The sequence below is a fragment of the Nelumbo nucifera genome, chromosome 2, assembly GCF_055504915.1.
Source record: "Nelumbo nucifera cultivar China Antique chromosome 2, China Antique-T2T, whole genome shotgun sequence".
NCBI classification, from domain to species: domain Eukaryota; kingdom Viridiplantae; phylum Streptophyta; class Magnoliopsida; order Proteales; family Nelumbonaceae; genus Nelumbo; species Nelumbo nucifera.
Genome location: NC_142650.1, coordinates 41,714,054 through 41,734,079, shown reverse-complemented (window position 1 = coordinate 41,734,079; position 20,026 = coordinate 41,714,054). Strand labels below are relative to the sequence as shown.

Here is a 20,026-nt window from a genome sequence, read left to right as displayed (position 1 = left end):
GTCTAGCAAATTTGTGGCGAAGCAAATGAGTCTTGGGCCCCTATTTATAGCCGCTGTGTCTGAGAATCAACAATTGAGATCGAAGTGATCCAACAACTCCTAGGAAAACAGGTTGTGCGACCCCTGAGGATGAAATCGGTTTAGCGCGTGTTTTGACGTCCGTGGAGCTTATAGATGGTGTGACGTCTGCGCGTAGACTAGACGCGACCTGGGTTATTCCTGGTTGAGTCGGGCAGCCGAACAGGTTCGACCAACGATTCGCCCAACAAGCCGCCTTGACCTCGTGCCAAATCCACCTGGACTCGTCATGAACTCCCCGCATCGGGTCGAGACCCCTGGCTCGGGGAGTGGGGGGCAATTGATGAAGGGTGATTTGGCCCGACCTAGTAAAAAGGGGACACGTGGACACGACCTGACCAAGAGATGACAACTCAGCCTTACATGTTCAGTTCGCAATATTCAGTCACCTTGGCACAAAGGCCGCCTCGGCTCAAGGCTCACCTTGGAGCAGGGCCACCTTGGCACAAGTCTCACCTCGGCATCGAGGCACCTCGGTATTCAAGCCAGTTCGGAACTAAAATACTGAAGTACCAGTTCAGAACCAACAACTCGAATCGCCACGTAACTGACTCCCGTGTAACCAACTCCAGAGGTCTCTCCAACGAATCCCAAATCCCTCGAGATCACGATGTTAACAGACCCCGACTTTTCCGGGATCACGATAAGGACTTATCCTGACTCCGCCGGAATCGGAAGTGGAACGAGATGAGCCTTACCTGTATACTGCTCCTTCGGAAGCGGAGCGAGCTCCATCTCCACATCTCGGATATCCCGGAACTCTTTCGTGTACCCCACGACTACTCAACTATATAAAGGCTCCAACCCCGATGGCACAAGGTATGTGTGATTTTTCTACTCTCTAGCTCTCTAGCTCTCTACATTCTCAAAGCTCTTAAGCTCGCATCAGATTACTAACTTAAGCATCGGAGCGACCTCGTCGGGTTAGCCACCCCGGGTTCTCTGATTTTGTCTTGCAGATTCATCTAGCTCGCCATCCGACTGGAAGCCAGATCATCCTCCAGCAGGGAGCAGTCAGATCGCGCTACATCAGTTTCCATGTGGAAATCCAACTGGAAATTGTTTATACATTTAAGAGAAAAATCTTGAACCTAAAAACAATACTTCTTACTAGTAGAAGCTAGAAGGCTGAACCAGTATAGAAAACGAGAAGTAGCCTATTCAAATGCTTTAAAAATGAGTCTTATGTAATCTTTGAACTTCTGATGTTAAACAAATGTCGAATAATTAAAAATGTAATGGTAGAGCTTGTTTCAAACCTGTGCTTATAATAACTATTTAGTAAAATAAAACAGATCTTTGCCAAATCAAGCTGAAAGTTCTTGGGATCTATAATCCCCATGAAATGGCTTGCTACATTCTTTTCTCAATTTATACGAGATAGGGTGCATTATCTCACATTTGATGGCAACTGCCTCTATATCAAATAATTCATTTGCTTCGAAGTTCCAAGGAAATTTTTTCTCAGTCGGTTGGTAGTGAGGTCCACTGTCCAATCCACCTTACCCACCTGAAGTAAAAGTTTTAAATGTATAAAACTGTTAATAGTAGTTGTTCTATGACGTAGGGGTATTGCTATCATTTTACCTATTTTTTTGTGTCGCCCTAATGTAAATAGATGTGCTGGCGCCGCCAGCCTATCTTTTTGACTCCAAACCTTCTCTTCTCTCTTCTCTCTTTGTTCTTCTCTCTTCTTCCTTCTGTTCTTCAACTGTTTTACTAAGAAAACATGGTATTATCGATTCTGAGATTAAAGGCAGTTGGACCATCTTTTCTCTTCAGTTTTCTTCTTCTGTTTGAAGCCAGTGGATAAACACATCGACTGACCTGTAAGTGCCTTTTTTTCTTTTTCTTTCTTGGTCATGTGCCAAGGACCCCCCTGAAAAAGGGAACTCATGCTGTAAAGGGTGTTTTCAGTCCTATGTGGATTGTGTGATCCTGTTTTGTACCCTGTAACTGGGTTGTGCTGGTCTGGACAACCTGTGTCTGCTGTAACAGTAGTCTTATGAGTTGTTTGTGGTGTTTGGAGTGCTCGTGTGGCCTTGAAATAGTGTAGTGGTCGTTGTAGGAGCTGTCCAGACCAGAAATATAACTTTTCTGGTCCTTGTAGGAGCTGTCCAGACCAGATATAGAGTGTAGTGGTCCTTTTCTTGGAGTTCTTTTCAACAGTATAGCAGTGTGCATTCTTTGTTTTGATCGAAGAGGAATTGGCCTATAGTTCTGCTCTTGTGAATCAGAATATTCTTGTGACTGTGGTGAATAGTTTTGTCTTACTTCCTTTCTGTGTATTATGACCAAAGTAGTATTGTCAGCTCTGTCTATGAATGTCTTCTGAAGATTCGGTAGTCTCTGGTAGGTCTTCTGGTCACAGCGGATTGAGTGAGGCATTAGACATGAATTTGCTTATGGCTGTAATCCCATTTGATAGACTTGATTATGTAGAATGGTCAAAGGGATTAAACTCTACATAACTGCAAGGGGGAAGTAGATTATATCAATGGTAAGACAAAATAACCAAGGTCAGGAAGTACAGAACATGATAGGTGGGATGAAGAAAACAACATGATAATGTCGTGGCTATTGCAGTCTATGCTGCCACAAGCGAGGAAAACTTTCATGTGGTTGTGGGCTGAAATTGCTTTTGAGATATGGGAGCAAGATAAATCTACTTAGAACAATGTCATTATGTGAAGACATATCAGCTGCAAGCTATTTCTTCAACTTGCAAGCAAGGGGAGATGAGTCTTTCCACATGTTACTCCGGTTTGACATCCATCTGGAAGGAACTGGACCACTACCAAAATGTGGACCCAATGTTATGAGGTTGCAAGCAATACGTTTTTGTCTTCCTTTTGGGGCTGAACTCGATGTATGAATCTATTAGGGTTCAGATATTGGGAAGTTAAGAGCTCCCATCATGCAAGAAGTATATGCTCTACTATAGTTAGAAGAAAGCAGGAGGAATGTCTTGAATTGTTTTAGAGGGGTAGCCGGTTGCTCTACCTATCAGGGGAGGTGCAAATACAAGTAATGGGAGTTCCTTTAAAAAGATTGATTCTCAAAAAAGGATGGACGACAAAGATAAGTTGTAGTGTACTCACTGTCAATGATCTAGGCCCCTTGAGGTATTTTCTTGTAATTGAAATTGCTAATTCAGAGAAGGATATCTTCATTTTTCAAAGGAAATACATCCTAGATCTTCTTTAGGACACAAGTAAACTTGGAGTGAAGCCAGTTGAGTGATGGGGAGACGATAAAAGATGTGAAACAGTTCCAGAGAATTGTGGGAAAGCTATTCTATTTGTCTATGACTAGACCAGACATTGCATATGCAGGACTACGAAAAAAGACATTGCATATGCAGTAGTTGTCCTCAGACAGTTCATGCATGCCCTTAAAGCTGGCCACATGGATTCTGTAGAGAGGATCCTCAGTTATCTCAAGAAGAATCCAGGGTCTGATTTACTCTTCAAGAAGCATGGACATCTGAAGGTGGAGGTGTATACAATGTTGATTGGGCTGGTCTGTAAATGATAAAAAGTCTACCAGTGGGTATTACACTTTTGTGAGTGGAAACCTTGCCACATGGAGGAATAAGAAGCGAAGTGTGGTTGTGAGATCTAGTGTAGAATCATAATAAAGAGCCATGTCCTATTGGTGTTGCTGAAATGTTGTGGATAAAAAATTTGTTGAGTGAGTTGGGATTTGTTATTAACAGTCCTATGTCATTGTATTGTGACAATAAGGCAGTCATCAATTTTGTTGCAAATCATGTTCTACATGATAGGACCAAGCACATTGAAATGGATAAACATTTCATCAGGGAGAAAATTGTAAGTGGGGAAATATGCACTCCTTGTCAGCTCTGAAGAACAGGTTGTGGACATCTTCACAAAGGGCCGACCTATCTTTTTGACCTTAAACCTTTTTCTTCTCTCTTCTCTCTTCTCTCATCTTCCTACTATTTTACTAAGAAAACGAAAACATCATCGAGTTTTTAAATTTTACACTACAATTTGTCTTATGGTGGGATTTCTATTTTTTATTTTCAAAGTTACGTGTTATCTGGCTTATCTGGTAAAACTTTTCATTCTTAATATCCCAAAACTGGGTTTGATACTTGTTTGTATGATTGTATCTACTGATCTACTAGCCTCTAATCTGCTTGCCCATCCAGAAAATTCAAAAGATAAAAGTGACTACTGTTTTCAGGATATGTTAAGATATTTTTCTTTAAATTTTATTACTGTGAGTTCCTTTTTCATTTTAACTTAATTGCAAATTTGCACTATATTTTTTGAAATCAAATGCTTTAAAAGTTGGTGAAGTTTCACTTTGATTTTCTAGAATTTTCTTTTCTAGGATTGATACAAAAGAACGATTTGTGTGTGGGAGTACTTATTAAAACTATTATTTTCAACTTAGTATCCCCTGTCATCTAGTTTATAAGATGATGAAACATATTGATTTAAAGGATTGGTTCCTGGGTCAACTGGTCCGACCATCTGATTGGTTTTCCATGCATGGCAAGACAATAACATTCCTTTGCAAATCAAGAGTAAGAATTTGTTTGAGAGGGTAAATTATGGATATTCCATTTATACTACATATATTTATTTAATGATTGCATTCCAAGGAATTTCTGAAAAACATCATAATAATCATGCTTTATGTATGGGATGTTGTAATTTGGAAGAGCAGATTCATCCTTTTAATTATTGCATCGGGTTCAGCCATTTGACTTTGTAGTCTATTTACTATATAAAAGAAAACAGATGCCCACTTTCATGAGAGGCTTCGACCCATGATGTCTCTACTTCTTACCTATTAAAATTTTATCAAATCATTTAAATTATATTTATATAAGTCCACATTTTATGGATAATGTGAGCATATGGCCTAGCATGTAAAAGTTAGTACTTTAGGGTAGATAGCCTTCTAGTTTTACATTACACTGGTTGAGACGCTTGAACTATCTTCTCTCTACTTGTTGACTTATTAAAATTTTATCAAATCATTTAGGCTGTGTTTGGTTGCAATGCAATTATTTGCACTAGTACAAATGCATGGGAGTGCAAATTCTGGTTTAATTTTGTATTAGGTTTTGCTTTATTGTGCTTCAAGTCTTATTTTATTTCAATTGTACTGCGATCAAACAAAATGAGGTAAAACTTGAAACAAAAATAAATCATAATTTGCACCCAAATCAAACACAAATGGATTTGCATTGCAACCAAACACAACCTTAAATCATATTTATATAAAGTCACGTTTTATGGATAATGTGGCCATATGGCCTAGGATATGAAAATTATTACTTTAGGGTAGATAGTCTTCTAGTTTTCCATTACACTGGTTAGGACGCTTGAGCTATCTTCTGAAGGCATTGCCTTTTTCTCGTAGTGTTGTCAGCACACAGGTATGTGCCTACATTTAGAGTAGTTTGTCATTCACTCTTTTATGACATGGAACATTTGTTGCAACACTACAAGTAAAAAGAAAATGTTAGTAATGGTGCTTGAATTACAAGAATATCGGCATAAGACCCATATAATGTGGCTGTTATAATGAATTTGTTATCCAAGACTAGACTACTCCAAGCCCAATCCTCTTTAACCTTTAAAAGATATCGAGACTATCAATGTTCATCTTGATTGCTTGGAGTTCAAGCTTTGGTCATGGCAAAGCCCATTCGAGCATCCTTTACTACCTTGCATTGAGAATATATCCATACTTATATGCTTTATTTCATGAGGAAATATTTCCAATATAAGGTTGAAAAAGGCTGTAGGAATGGCGTGGGCAGAGGTTTGCCCTGACAGAAGCCGATCTCGATTGCTAGATACATTATCAAACATATGTTAGTCAACTTCTTCTGTCAGATATCAATTACTGAGTATAATCTTATTACTGAAGAGGTAGACATCTTCATTATCATTTCATTATATGATTCTTATCATGTTCTTATAATATTCTTAATTCCATTCTTTATTTACTCTCATAGGATTTATTATGTTTTGATCATTAGCATACTTTGAAGATATGAATAAGACTTTTTAGGTTAACTGCATTTTTTATCAGTAGGTTAACTACTTTTTCTTGTATAATGGATGCATTATTCTTCATGTCATTTGGATTCTTGTTCAGTAAAACAATTCTTTGCCTTTTTCAAATAGTGTCAAGTAACAAAAGAAAGAGAGAAGAGAAGGGAAGAGGTGGGTGAATTACTGCTCACATCCAAAGAAAAGTTTATATTATCCTGAAAAAAATCATAAATGCCCCTAATAGGGTGTCCAAATACAAAAAGAATTGAAAAAACCCTAAAAGCCCTTGTTACAATACATATTCTCAACACTCCCCCTCAAGTTGACCATATATATTTATCATGTCTAGTTTGCCAAGGTTTATATCAAATTTCGGTTTGTGGAGACCCTTGGTGAGACTATTAGCAAGTTGATCTTCAAACTTGACAAATGGCATACATATTTCTCCACTAGCTATTCTCTCTCATCTCCCCTTTTCCCTTTAAGCCCCCGTTGATTTTTTATGGAAGTTATTTACCCATGTTCTTTTATTTCCTAAGTAAATAAGACGACCGTTTTAGTCATATAAAGCCATTATTAAAAGTGACAGTTTTGTCCCCATTCAAGTGTTGTCAAATTTCTCCTAGGTGGCAAAGTTATTTATCCGCTTGGAGTGTTTAGGGAATATAAATTTTCCATGGACCCCCCATAAATTAAAAAAAAAACAACACAAATATCTTAGTTAATGGGAACCAAAATCTCATTGATGAACTTTTCCCCCTTCCAAAATCTAAGGTGGTGTTCATTTTTGGGATTTTGAGAGGGGGGAAAGTTGTCCAATGGGATTACAAGAAACCTATGCTCTTTTTTTTTTTAGATTTATTTTGGGGCTAGGGAATGTTTATTTTCTTGGGTAAGTGACAGCCATCTCCTAAGTGGGTAAATTAACTTTCCCATTTAGGGGGAAGTTGCCAACACTTGGATGGGATAAAAATACCCCTTTTGATAATGGAATTTTTATGGTTAAAATGATCATTATATTATTTACCTATGAAATAAAAATAACATGGTTAAATACACTTACATGGGTTAGTCCATTTACCTAGGTAAATAACTTACTGAAAAACAAATAGGGCCTAAACGACAAGCCCTTATTGGAGAATTAGGCTATATTTGGATAGACTTCTCAAAAGTACGAAAAACACATCATGTTTGGATGGCATACGTCCTACCTTGGCTTTCATACTTTTTGAAAGCACAAAACCCCCCAAAAGCACAAAGTTGACTTTTATTACTTCATGCTTTTGGAGCCAGGCTGGATTTTTCATTAATATGTTAATTAATTATTCATTTTTAGTAATTATTTATTTCAATAATTAATTTTCAAAACTTCTCGAAATTAAATTACCAAAATCAGTAATTTTCATTAAGTGACTATAATTTTCATTAAAACTTGTGCTTTTTAAAAGCACAAAACCCCCCAAAAGCATGGAATAGACTTTTTTGGGACGGATTTGGGTTGGGCTCTGTCTATGTATCAATAGAATACATTTAGGCCCAAGCCCGACCCTCATAAAAAGCCCAAAGCTTGGGCCCGAGCTCAAGCTAGACTAGAAATTTGAAAATAGAAATTTTTTTCATTTTTTTATTCAATAAAAAAGTGTTTTATTTATATTAAAAACCTTCAAAACTCAAAAATAATAAACTTCTCACTAGTACTTGAAAAAAAAAAGAAGAATAACAAAGAAAAAATATTGTATATATATATATATATCTTTTGTTAAATAAAATATATTTTTTATTATTTAATATAGAGTATCATATCGGGCTCATGCTCAGGTTGGGCTTTTCTGAGAAAGCCTGAGCTTGGCCCGAAAAAAGTCGGGCTCAGTTCTTTAGGCCCAAGCCCAAGTTCGCGGGCCTAAAATTATGACCAAGCCCGACTTATAACGGGTCGGGCCATCGAGCTACTCAGCTCATGAAAAGGTATAGTGATCACCCTTCAGGTAAAACCCTTTGGTCAAGACTCCCCCATTTGCCTATCATCTTCAAGCCCTAACCTCTTTGTCGCAGTGGGTCCTTGTTCCGCCGTTGGCCATCTACGGCCCACCATTGCCATCGGAAATCGTCATCGGAAGCACAGTCTCAGGGTTGATCATGGGTCGGGCCTAAGCTGGGCTTTGCACTTATGATAAGGGCTAAAGCTTAGGCCCGGGCCTGGCCCGACCCGGGGTTTTGGGCCTATAATATAAGCCCTAGCCCAGGTCTACACGGGCTCGGGCCGGGTCGGGCTCGGCCTGATTCCGGGCCAATATCTTTTATATATAAAACATTATATATCTATAATATTTTATATTAAATGACATAACATGCATATAAACTTTTATTTTATATATTATATAATATAGAATACTACATATAATATAAATTATACATGTCATGTTATAATATTTATATATAAAATATATAATATAATGTAAAATAGCATGTATACATATGTATACATTAATGCATAAGTTTAAATATATGCGGGCCGAGCCGGGTCAGGCTGAAATGATCACCCCTACATAGTCTTCACCGGAACTGCAGGTATGGATCCTGGTTTCATATTTTCCCCTTTCTTTTAAATTTTTTCTCCATTACCCATGATTCATCTGATTTGTATATGTGACAAAGGCCACATTACCCATGATTAGCCACCTGTATACACGGAAGATACACATCATGTATGCATATCAACCACTTAGAATTGGCACTTGGTTTAGGAAACGAAGTGGTTTTGTACAGGTATAATGCTATATATAACATTACAGCAAACAAGCTATAGAAACATTCTATTAAGCTTCAAGAATAGTTTAGGAAACGAAGAAATCAACAACATTGATTCCAGTGGTGGTAAACATGCAAAAATGGTATTTCTGTTTTGAAAAGTATGTTTTTCAAAATTTTTTACCCAAACGATTTTCAAAGCAAAAATACCAAAGTAAAAACTGTATTTATACTTTATACTTCGTGTTATTAAAAGTACGAAAGTAGAATTCTACCAAACATAGCCTTAAACCCAAGTTTCAAAATAAGGGAGGTCGTACGGGCTTGGTTCTTATTTTAGGTCCATTAATATGTTACTCTGATCTTGGTTAGATATGCAAGCCCAAAGGATATAATAGTGAAATTTTGATCGCCGGACATGAGTTTGGGTTAGGGAGGAGTTAGATGTGGGGTCGGTATGCCATGAGTGGATAAATAAACTTTTGTTGGCTTGAGGGTCGGTATGCCATGAGGAGTTAGATGTGAAATTTTGACGTCGGCTTATCTCAGCCATGTCAACATATCTCGACTGAGCTACGCTATTACTATGGCTCCCCATCTTATCCTTTCAGCCACACGTCACACAAATGAGAACAACTACGGATAAAGAGGAATAAGGAAGACGACTCCGCTGGGGAATGGAACTCTATCTTGAATATCTCGGCAACTAACCTCATCCCGACAACCCCGAAAGCCCAATCCAACCAGGACACGGATATTCGGCTATAAAAAGGTACTCTATGCTCAAGGTAAGGGATCCCACTTATGACACCCATACTGCTATTTTGCTCGAACCAGCATCCTTGTAGCTCGGCCCGACCATCTATCACCTCCTACTGACTTGAGCATGGGAGTATCTACCCGGGGATAACTCCTCGGGCCTCTGACTTCTCCTTTCTTGATCGCAAGTCTTGAAGTGTGGCCTCGTCCTTGTAGCTCAGCCCCACCCTACCAACAAGGACTATCTGGTTGCTCTCTTCATTTCGTGCACCACCTCGGATTGAGCAGCATTAGATTGGTGTCGTCTGTGGAAAACACAAAAAAGCCTTTCTCGAAAATCTTTCCTTCTTCACCGCGCAATCAAGAAGGCGATTAAGATGCCCAAGAATCTGTCCGAATGATCAACAGGCCAATCCTCATCCCGAGAATCTCGGCATCACAGCCCTCCACATCAAGAAATTCCGCAGCCTCTAGCCGCGGTTGATCCTGTGCAGTTCCGAGCAATGCAAGAGAAGGTTGATAAGATCTTCGAGATGATGTAGTCACTAGGTTCTGTGGCACCGCCCAACCGGGTTGTCCCCCTCATGCCCCAACACGTACAAAGGACGATCCTCATCCCAAGGACCCCAAAACGTGTCGGTCGGAAAGGAGGGAGCGCAGTCCGAGCGTGAGAAGCAAGACAGAGCAAGAAGGTCTGCCTCCACGGCTTGCTCTCGCAAGCCCGACAACCACAGTAGGGCACGCCGAACACACATGCACCGCGTAAGCCGCGCTACACAACTGCTCTACACGACCGAGCTACACAACTGCGCTAAACGACCGAGATACACGACCATGCTACAAAACCGAGCTACACAACCGCACTACACGACCGCACCACACATGTGTAGCTCAGCACAACTCACTGACTCGGGTGACCTCTGAATGGCCCGAGCCCATAACGCATTGCTCGGAAGCGTATTGCCAACCAACTTGACTCTGCTCACCTACCGACTAACAGTCATTCAGAGCTAGCCGAGCAACGACTAGCCTTTAAAGGGCCCCAAAGGCTCCCGAGACAAGAAGCTGAGCATCCCAAAGATGAAAGCTCGAAATACACTCCCGCTTTGCTAGTCGGAGGATGAAGATCTCTGCCAACTCAAACCTCGACCGAGGCAAGGCCGAGGAACCCAAAAAAAAAGAGAGAAAAAAATGATTGCACACAAGTTTAGAACCAGAAAATTTCATTAAGTTAAATAGCCAGTACAACAGATGAAAGCTCGGCATACCGAGCCATTACAGGAACAAAAAAAAAGAGAGAAAGGAACCCGTAGTAGTTTCGCGGAAGGGAGGTTAGCGGCCTCGTCACCACCATCTTCATCATCATTGCCGCCTCTGCCCTCCTCATCAACGAGTTCATCCGAGGCCGGGGGCGTTTCATCATCGTAGGCCTTCCAAGTCTACGCAACATTGGTTAGCTTGGGACAGTGGCGCAATACTCTCTGTTGGAAGATGTTGAACCCAGCCTCAAAGGAAGCTGAAGCATACTGATCCATGTCCTGTTGAAGCTCCATCGAGTCCTTGTACCGCGCCACTGCCCCCTCAACGGCCTCTTGCTTCATTCGTTCCCTTTCTGCCTTCAGTTCGGTAATCTCGTGCTTCAAGCCACGGACCAACTCCACTTGCTCGGCCAACCGAGTCTTCAGCACGGCCACCTCCTTCTCTAGTGCAGCGGATCACTCTCCATCTGCCCGAAGCTCGGCCAATTGGGCCTTCACTTGTAGGTACTCGGTATGCTCCTTTTTGTACCATTGCCGCAACTCACGAAAATGATCAACCGCGGCAATGGCCGAGCCATGTCCTCGAGGGTCAAGACACAGGGTGTGGTCCCAAACCAGCGACCAGCCCGCAACGGAAGCTCGGCTTCCACCCTAGAGGGACCAACCTCGGCGTCCTCGAAAGCCCCAACCTCGGACTCAATAGAACCAGAAGAGCTAGAAGTGGAAGAAGAATGGGAAGATGAGGAAGACATCTTTTCGAGCTTGAAGCCGAGGAATAAAAACAAAATGCCGAGCAACACTAACAACACCCCGCCGAGCTATCCAAGCAATTCCTCTCGTAAATGGAAAAGGAGAAATACCTGTTCACCCCTTCTTATAGCCCACAGGAACGTGAATCAACGTCAGATCTACGGTGAGGATCAAGTGCCGCTCTAACAAAGCTCGGGAAGACTAATCAACACGACTATTACCGCACGCACAAGGCCTCGGGAACCGAAATGACGATCTTGACAAGCAACGGCCAGGGCATTAATTGCCCCGATCCACCCTGTAGCAACGGTCCAACCAACATTGCAGATGCTCAAGGTTCACCCAAGACCACTGGGTCAACTAGTCTATGGTTTCTTCGGAACACCCAATAGCAAATACCAACCAAAGGAAGCTTAGCTGCGCCTCAACGGAGGACACCACCCTTCGACTTCGGAACAAGGGGAGTGGTGCTCGGATTCCAAAATTTCATGTACAAGTTCCTCAGTCGAAGAGCAATGGCCTCCGCCCCGTAGCTCGGCACCTCCGAGGCCCTCAACATCGAAGCTTGGCATACCATGGCCGAGCATTACAATGGCCTTCACTTCGTAGCTTGGCACTTCCAAGGCCCCCAACTTCGAAGCTCGGCATACCCTGGCTGAGCTTTACAATGGCATCAACTTTATAGCTCGACACTTCTGAGGCCCCCAACTTCGAAGCTTGGCATACCCTGGCCGAGCATCACAATGGCCTTCGTAGCTCGAAAACTCTAAAGTCCCCAACGTCGTAGTTCAGCACACCATGGCCGAGCATCACATTGACTCCAACTCTGAAGCTCAGCCTCCCACTGGTAGTAGAAAGCCTTTCCTCGACACCCGGCCGAGTTAAGCCCTGACTTCAGAGCTCGGCACATCTTGGCTGAGCATCATAGTGGTCTCAACCCCAAACTTCGGACCCAAGTTCGGACTCGACACACCGTGACCGAGCATCATAGTGACCACAACACCGAAGCTCAACTTTCACCATAAATCAGAGAGCCCTTCCTCGGCCCCACCAGGAAAATGGATGTCGAAGTTCAGTTTGACACCTCGGAGCTCTGTCGAGCTACGCAACCATGCAACACTTCGGATTGAGCACTCCCCCTCCTCGGCTCTAGAACTGGGGGAGTGGTGTTCGGATTCCGAAGTTAGAGTCTTGGGAGTTTCGCAGCCGATAATGGAAAGATTCCTCGGCCACGTTCCATATTGCCCGAATCCCAAGGTCATGGCAGGCGTCAAGGAACACCAAAGGGACCAGACGCTCAACCAGACATCAACTTGGAAGTTCCTCGGCCGAGGAATGAATTGGGAACACTTCATTCCTCGACTTTAGAAATGGGGGAGTGGTGTTCGGGTCATGGCTGAGCTAGTCCTGAGAGACACGTGGCCGCCCAGTCATCGCCCGGCCACGTTAGCCTAGCTCGGGCACATCGGCATAGCTTGGCCATGTCGGCATAGCTCGGCCAAACTACGCTATTACTATGACTCCCCATCTTATCCTTTTAGCCATGTCAACGACACGTCACACAGATGAGAACAACTATGAATAAAGAGAAATAAGGAAGACGACTTTGCTGAGGAATGGGATTCTATCCCGAATACCTCAGCGGCTAACCTCATACCGACAACCCCGAAAGCCCAATCTGACCAGGACACAGATCTTCGGCTATAAAAAGGTACTCCATGCTCAAGGTAAGGTATCCCACTTCTGACACCCATACTGCTATTTTGCTCGGACCAGCATCCCTGTAGCTCGGCCCGACCATCCATCACCTCCTATTGACTTGAGCATCAGAGTATCTGCCCGGGGATAACTCCTCGGGCCTCTGACTTCTCCTTTCTTGATCGCAGGTCTTGAAGCGCGGCCTCATCCTTGTAGCTCAGCCCCGCCCTATTAGTAAGGATTATCTGGCTACTCTCCTCAGTTCGTGCACCACCTCGGATTGAGTAGCATCAGCATTCAACACAAGCACATTCTTACCACATGCACATGTGTCAACTAAAAGGCATGATAAGTGAACCAAGCTCTGACCATGTATGAGTAATATGCCCATCCTTAATAAAACTCCTCTCTTATAAATAGGTGACACTACAAGGCTTAGGTGACACATTGACACCCTATTAATCAAGGTTTCTAACAACTTTTCATTTTTACTATTGTTCCAAGTATTGGCATATCCGCATGTATTTAGTGGTTGTCCTCCAAATACTTGATAGCGTGTGCCAAATATGATTGCTTTCTAAACCAAGCCGAGCTGAATAGTATGAGGTTCGAACTTGGCTCGAGTCAAAAACTCATAAGTTCGAGTTTGGCTCGACTCAAGCTCGATTTGAAGAAAAATATTTTATAAAAATAAAAGATTATATATAAAAAATATTTTTTAGTTGATATTTAAAAAATTAAGAATTATAATATTTTTAGTATATATGTTGTTAGACAGTGTATATCCTTAGCTTCAATCAGAATGATGTACATTATGACATTTATTGTAAATGAATAAAGTACATATTTGATTCATGTTATTGTGGTGTGTTTCTATGTAATACCCTCAAACTGGACACATATGAGACTCGTGTTAGTTTAGAATCTTCACAGCTATTGGATAGATCTGGGGAGATTTATCCTGCCAAGGCTGACACTGATGTGCTGCCAAATTGGTTGGGGTGGCTTATCTCAGCTGCCAAGGTGAGACCTGAGGTACATGCAGTGTGGGTTTTCTTGAAACCCTGAACTGGACCAAAATTCAAGTATTGCCCTGGACCTTGGAGATTGATGGGCAAAATTGGAATATTACACTTGACCCCTAGACTCGATTATGATACTGCACTAGGTGTCGGATTGGACTGTCTTTGATATGCCAATCAGTGAGATCCTTAGAGGGGGTCAAAACCTGGGTATGTTGGGATAGTCTGAGAATTCATTTGAGTGGGTGATCATAGTGACAGGATCAACCCCTTTTTCGGACAAAGTGAATGATCGGGGATGCACTCTCTGTGATGGAACCAAAACTGCCGGCAGCCAATTTCAACCGTTGAAATTTGTTTTGCAAAATATATATATATATATATATATATATATATATATATTATGATTTCAAAATGTTTGCAAAAGGTTTTAATTCCTGAGATCCATGTGAGTAGAGAGTGCAACACTGTACCTTGCAGTCGAGGGAGAGGGCATCTCTTGTCGGGCAGTGTTTGATCATTATGGACTGAGATGTTAAGTGTAAGACCATTTAGGGTAATACCTGATGGGCTAATCTTGCATCTGCCCATAGTCCTTGGGTTTTTATAAGGTGGCTTGACCCAGGGATCATTTAGTGTAAATGTTGGGCCCATTAAGAGCCCATGGTGATGGACTCAGGGGTTCATTGTTTCCTACATTGAATTCGGCCAGGCCTTGTAATAGAGGCTGGGCTGAACCCATGTGGCTGATGTGTATATCAATGTTTGGGTCCCACGCCATATAAGGATATCCAACTGGGCAACAGTTTGAAGGATAAGTGAGCACATGGACTTAATGGGCCTAAAGCCCAAATCGAACTGGTTTAATATGATTAATTAAAGAGGGGCGGTTCTGGGATTTAGATCAGCAGATAGGATAAGGGATTGTCCTTATCCACTTAGAGAGTCTAGATCCAAATAGAGATTTGGATCAGGAAACTCCTAATCAGATTATGAGGGTTGATCTTTATCTGCAGATAAGATAAGGAATTATCATTATCTCTTAAAGAGAGTTCAGATCCAAATACAAGAATTGGATTAGGAAACTCCTAATAGGATTAGGAGAATCTCTCTTTAAGGCTATAAATAGAGGAGGAGGGTGAACCCTACAAAACACCAATTAGATTACAGATTCAAGAGAGAAGACAGTTTCAGTTAGACTGACGCCATCTTCTACTCTTGCCTCCTCCTATTATTGCTGCCATTGCCAGTTCGATCTTGTAGGAGCGATCAAGAAACGTTCTTGATATCAGTTTTTTGTGAAAAACTGATCTGAAGTCGTGCTCACTCACCCTCCATCGAATTCTTGCTGAAGAGTTAGGTTCTTGCTGAAGAACCACCTGCTGATTCTGCTCCACCCTACGCTGTCATCTTTAGTGGGAGCAGTCTTTGACGTTTTCCTTGGGCATGAACACTTTCGTTGGGAGTTACTGTTACTCCATATCAGGTACATCCCTCTCATACCTTTTGGTTTCAGATCTGGTCCGATTTAGGTTCAAGATTGATCCTTGAAAATACAATTTTCTAAAACATGGAATGTGATTCCCATATGGGAGAGAGAGAAATTTTTGAAATTTCGCCCTACCTACCTGCAAGGTTCGGCTATCCATAAGATGGATCTTTCATCCCTTCATATATATATATATATATGTATATAATCCGAGCTGAACTGAGCTTTTCACAAATCGAACTCGAACAGCTTGTGAAAATCTCAGCTCGTTGCCACCCCTAAAATCATGAGAATGATAAATTACACCATAATTAGACAACAAATGTTCAACCGGCACAACCACAAATTATCCATATAATTCCGTTGAAGAATAAAGAAAAGAAAAAGAAATAGGCGCCCCACATATAACCAATTTTATCATCCTGCCCTATTTTGGGAATTTGACATAACAAAAGATATGAATTAAAATAGAGTTTTTTTTTTTTGTATCATAGCATTCTGCATGCTATGGCAATGTGGTGATGATGATGATGATGATACAGTAGGAGAGTCCCTATGAAATGTATGCAAGTCACAATCATGCACATGGTTTATGCAGTGAGTGGATTATAGTGGGCAGCAAGTCTTACTCATGGCAGCAATGGGTAGAGGTCCATCCAAATGTGGCAATTTCAGACAAATAGATCACTTCCACGTCTCTTCTAATATTTAAATATTACAATTCCAATGGTTGTTCTTAAGAGGGAAAAGTGCTAAAACACTTTTTCATTGCTGGGATGTCAGTCCACTATTTGTAGCATGAAGGAAACAATTTCCCCGTGATTGTTTTTGTTGAGTTTTGAACTGTCTATATCAACTCTAGCTATAGTTCTATCAGCGCCCTAGACAAGTTCAATTATAGAGCAGTCCAATATGAAAGCTCTAGGTCTAAGAAATAGCAACGTTTGTTATAACATTCTTAATGGTGGGCGGTGGAAGAGGTATCTTAAAGCCTGCCCTGCCCTTGGATATAGTTGAACCAGAGAATTCTTCTCATCTTCTAAAGCATCTTTCGGCTCATTTACTTCCCCAAGTGATGTGGTTGTTAAACAATAATAAATAAATATGCATTGAGTTATGTATAAAAGAACTAATTATTTCCCAATTTCTAAGACTAGTTTTAGGTACAAACATTGTAAGTAGAAGCGATTAGGGTAACATAGAGGCCTTTAATTAGGGGTGACAACGAGTCAAGCTTTTCATGAGCTGTTCAAGATCGGCTCGGTTTTAATCGAGTTTGAGCTCAATTCAGTGACTCAATTATTAAACAAGCCAAGCTCAAGCCTATTAGAGCTCAGCTCGTGAGCCAATTCGAATATATATTTGATATTTAATATATAATATATATAATAAAATTATAAAAAATAATATATATAATAAAAATATTATAATTATTAATTATTATAATTCTTAATTTTTTAATTTTAAAATAAAATTTTTTTATATATAATTTTTATTTTTATAAAATATTTTTTCTCAAAATTGAGCTCGAGCTCGAGCCTTATAGAATAGTCTCGAGCCGAGCTCGAGCCTGGTACTATTCGGCTTGGCTCGGCTCGAATCCACCCCTACCTTTAATGAATGAATTCCTACTAAAATTATGACTATATGGAAAAGGAAAATCAATTTAAACATGACTTTTTTTTATAATTTAATTTAATTTGGAACTTCAAAGAAAGTTTTCCTACTGTCTGTTTTAAGGGATAATTTGCTTTGTGGGAATAGGGGGGGTCTAGAACCCGACAATTCCAATAGTATGGTTGGGTGGAATTGGGATCCCTTTCTCATTCTTGATGGAATGACATTTCCACATTTGAGGGAATCTTCAAATCCCCATTCCTCACCCTCCTTTGGAAGTAAAATCCCATTCCAACTGATTTCATTTCCCATTCTAATTCATCTGAAACAAACAGATCGATTATGGGAATATACCATTCCAATTTCAAATTCCGGTGGATTTTGATTCTTATTCCGGTTCCAACTGTAAATCAAAATGAACCCTAAATGTAACAAAATCTGAGGGTTAGAACTTTCTGGACTAGCAAGTTATTTGACCAACTGATCCCTTGAGTAGGATCTGATCTGATGGTGAATTCCAAATAGATAGTTGGCAAGTTTAGGGCGCCGGATCCGCAGATGGAGCGAGGACCCCAGGGGGCCCAGGCCCCTGACTCCAAAATTGAAGCCTAGTGATTTATGAGTGAGTTTAGTTTAGAAAGTCTTCAGTCCTAAAGGAGGGTTTGTTTGCAAGGTTTGTGATTTATGAGTGAGTTTGGTTTAGAAAGTAGACTATGCTTTCTGGTTGACATCGCCTCCAAGAAAAAAAAAATAGAAAGAAAATGTAGAAAGAATGAGAAGAGAAGAGGTTTTGAATCAGTGGGAGCCCAGGAGAAGAGACGACATCTGTTATATTGGAGTTTTGTGCGGGGAAGCCGGCCAAGACAAGGGAAAGAGAAAGACTCAAAGAAGACAGAGTGATAAGAGAAACCTGTCAAACAGTATTACTATAAGTAATGCCATTTAATATTCATTTATTTTCCTACTATCACACAGACACAGTATCGAAATTCCGTTCTATGCCTCACTGCACTTCTTTGTGATCTTTCGAATAACTCTCCAAAATTCGCATGAAACAGAAGGGAAGGGCCCAGGCTCAGCTGATGAAACAGTGGGTGGGTTGGTGTACGTGTTCCTTTCTGGGTTCTGGCGACCCAACACGAATCTTTCTTTCTTGTACGGTTGTTCTACTCACAAGTCACAACAACAGAAGCTCGTAAAATTTCCTCCACACTTGCAACAAATGCACCACTACCACTTACATTTTTGTTCCGAAATTTCCTATTCTAACCCCAATTTACATTTCTTTTGTGAACAATACTGTCTGTAATACATAGTTTTGCTGTAACATTTTGCTCGTGTTTTATTTTTAATTTTTTTATCTTAGACTAGAGGGGCATTATTGTAAATATATATTAAGGCCTTCTAGTGAAAAAGTATTGAACCTTTGGAGAATTGGTTTATTTCTTCTATTTCGTCTTCTGTTTGTGTGCTGCAAGCTTACAGAGTTCTGATCCCTCTATGGTTAACATGTATACTCCTGTGGATGAAGCATTTTTGTCCTCGATTATGAGAAAAACACAACTAGCCTGAACAGTACATTTGGGTGTATGTAATTTTTGATGAAAAGTGAAAAATGATAATGAAGAATTAGTATATTTCGAGAAATTAACACATAAAAAACCTATTCCCCATAAGATATTCTTTTGCCAAATCGACCAGAAAAAGAGCTGCAGGTTCTTACATATATAAGCTTTGTGGTTCAATATTAATGTAGTTGTCTCGTTGGGTCCGGATTTTTTAGTTTATTACTATGACTGGGATGCATTACTAAACCTGAGAGCCAAGAATAATAGAAATTAAGGGTTTGATTAATTAGAAGTGATTACGCTAGCTGCACAATCTCTATATCTAGATTAATTGGGTCGAAGGTTGATGGAAGTCGGCTAACATGGTCAGGTCTACCGTCATGATGGATGGCGGAGACGGAGAATTTGGGGTCTGTTTTCTTTCTTTTTGTTGATTTGATTTTACGAGAATGAGAAATAATAATAATAACAATGTCAGCGATGACTCATGAAATGTAGTTGATCCATCAACAAGAGGGTTTCAATATGGCAACGGAAGTAGTCAGTTGTCCAAAAGGTCGAGCATTATGTGGGCATTTTGCTCAGTGTAGGATACCATTAGTTTTGGACGCATATTTGGGTTCTCCTATTCTAGGCTGGAGTATTAGCCTAGTCCATAGATATTAGGAGGAGAGAGGGCTAGTAATAGGGGGGCTGGAATTCAGAATTCTGCATCGTATCTGTACTTGTCCGTAGATATTATTATAGAGAATAGAGAATGGAAATGGAAATAAGTCAAAGGCCCTGTTTAATTTTACTTTTAAAAATTATTTCTTTGAATGATTACTTCTTTTTAAGATATGAGCCCATATATTAAGTGGTTTTTAAGTATTAATAAGTAGTATTTGATAAAAAAGTGGGGTAAAAAAATCACTTCTTAAACAATGTTTCTTCGTTCGAATGGGATGAACTTGCCCTTATTTTTTATTGACAAAAATACCTCTACGAGGTTATC

The 20,026-nt window shown here is 40.6% G+C and overlaps 1 long non-coding RNA gene across 1 annotated transcript; it reads left to right on the top strand.

Moving 5' to 3' along the window:
- The first annotated feature begins 1,913 nt into the window (after positions 1-1,913).
- LOC148802137 (uncharacterized) lies at positions 1,914-18,906 on the top strand. Its single transcript, XR_016082540.1, has 2 exons — positions 1,914-15,844; positions 16,446-18,906. It is a non-coding gene; the product is annotated as an uncharacterized LOC148802137 (long non-coding RNA).
- Positions 18,907-20,026: the final 1,120 nt, after the last annotated feature.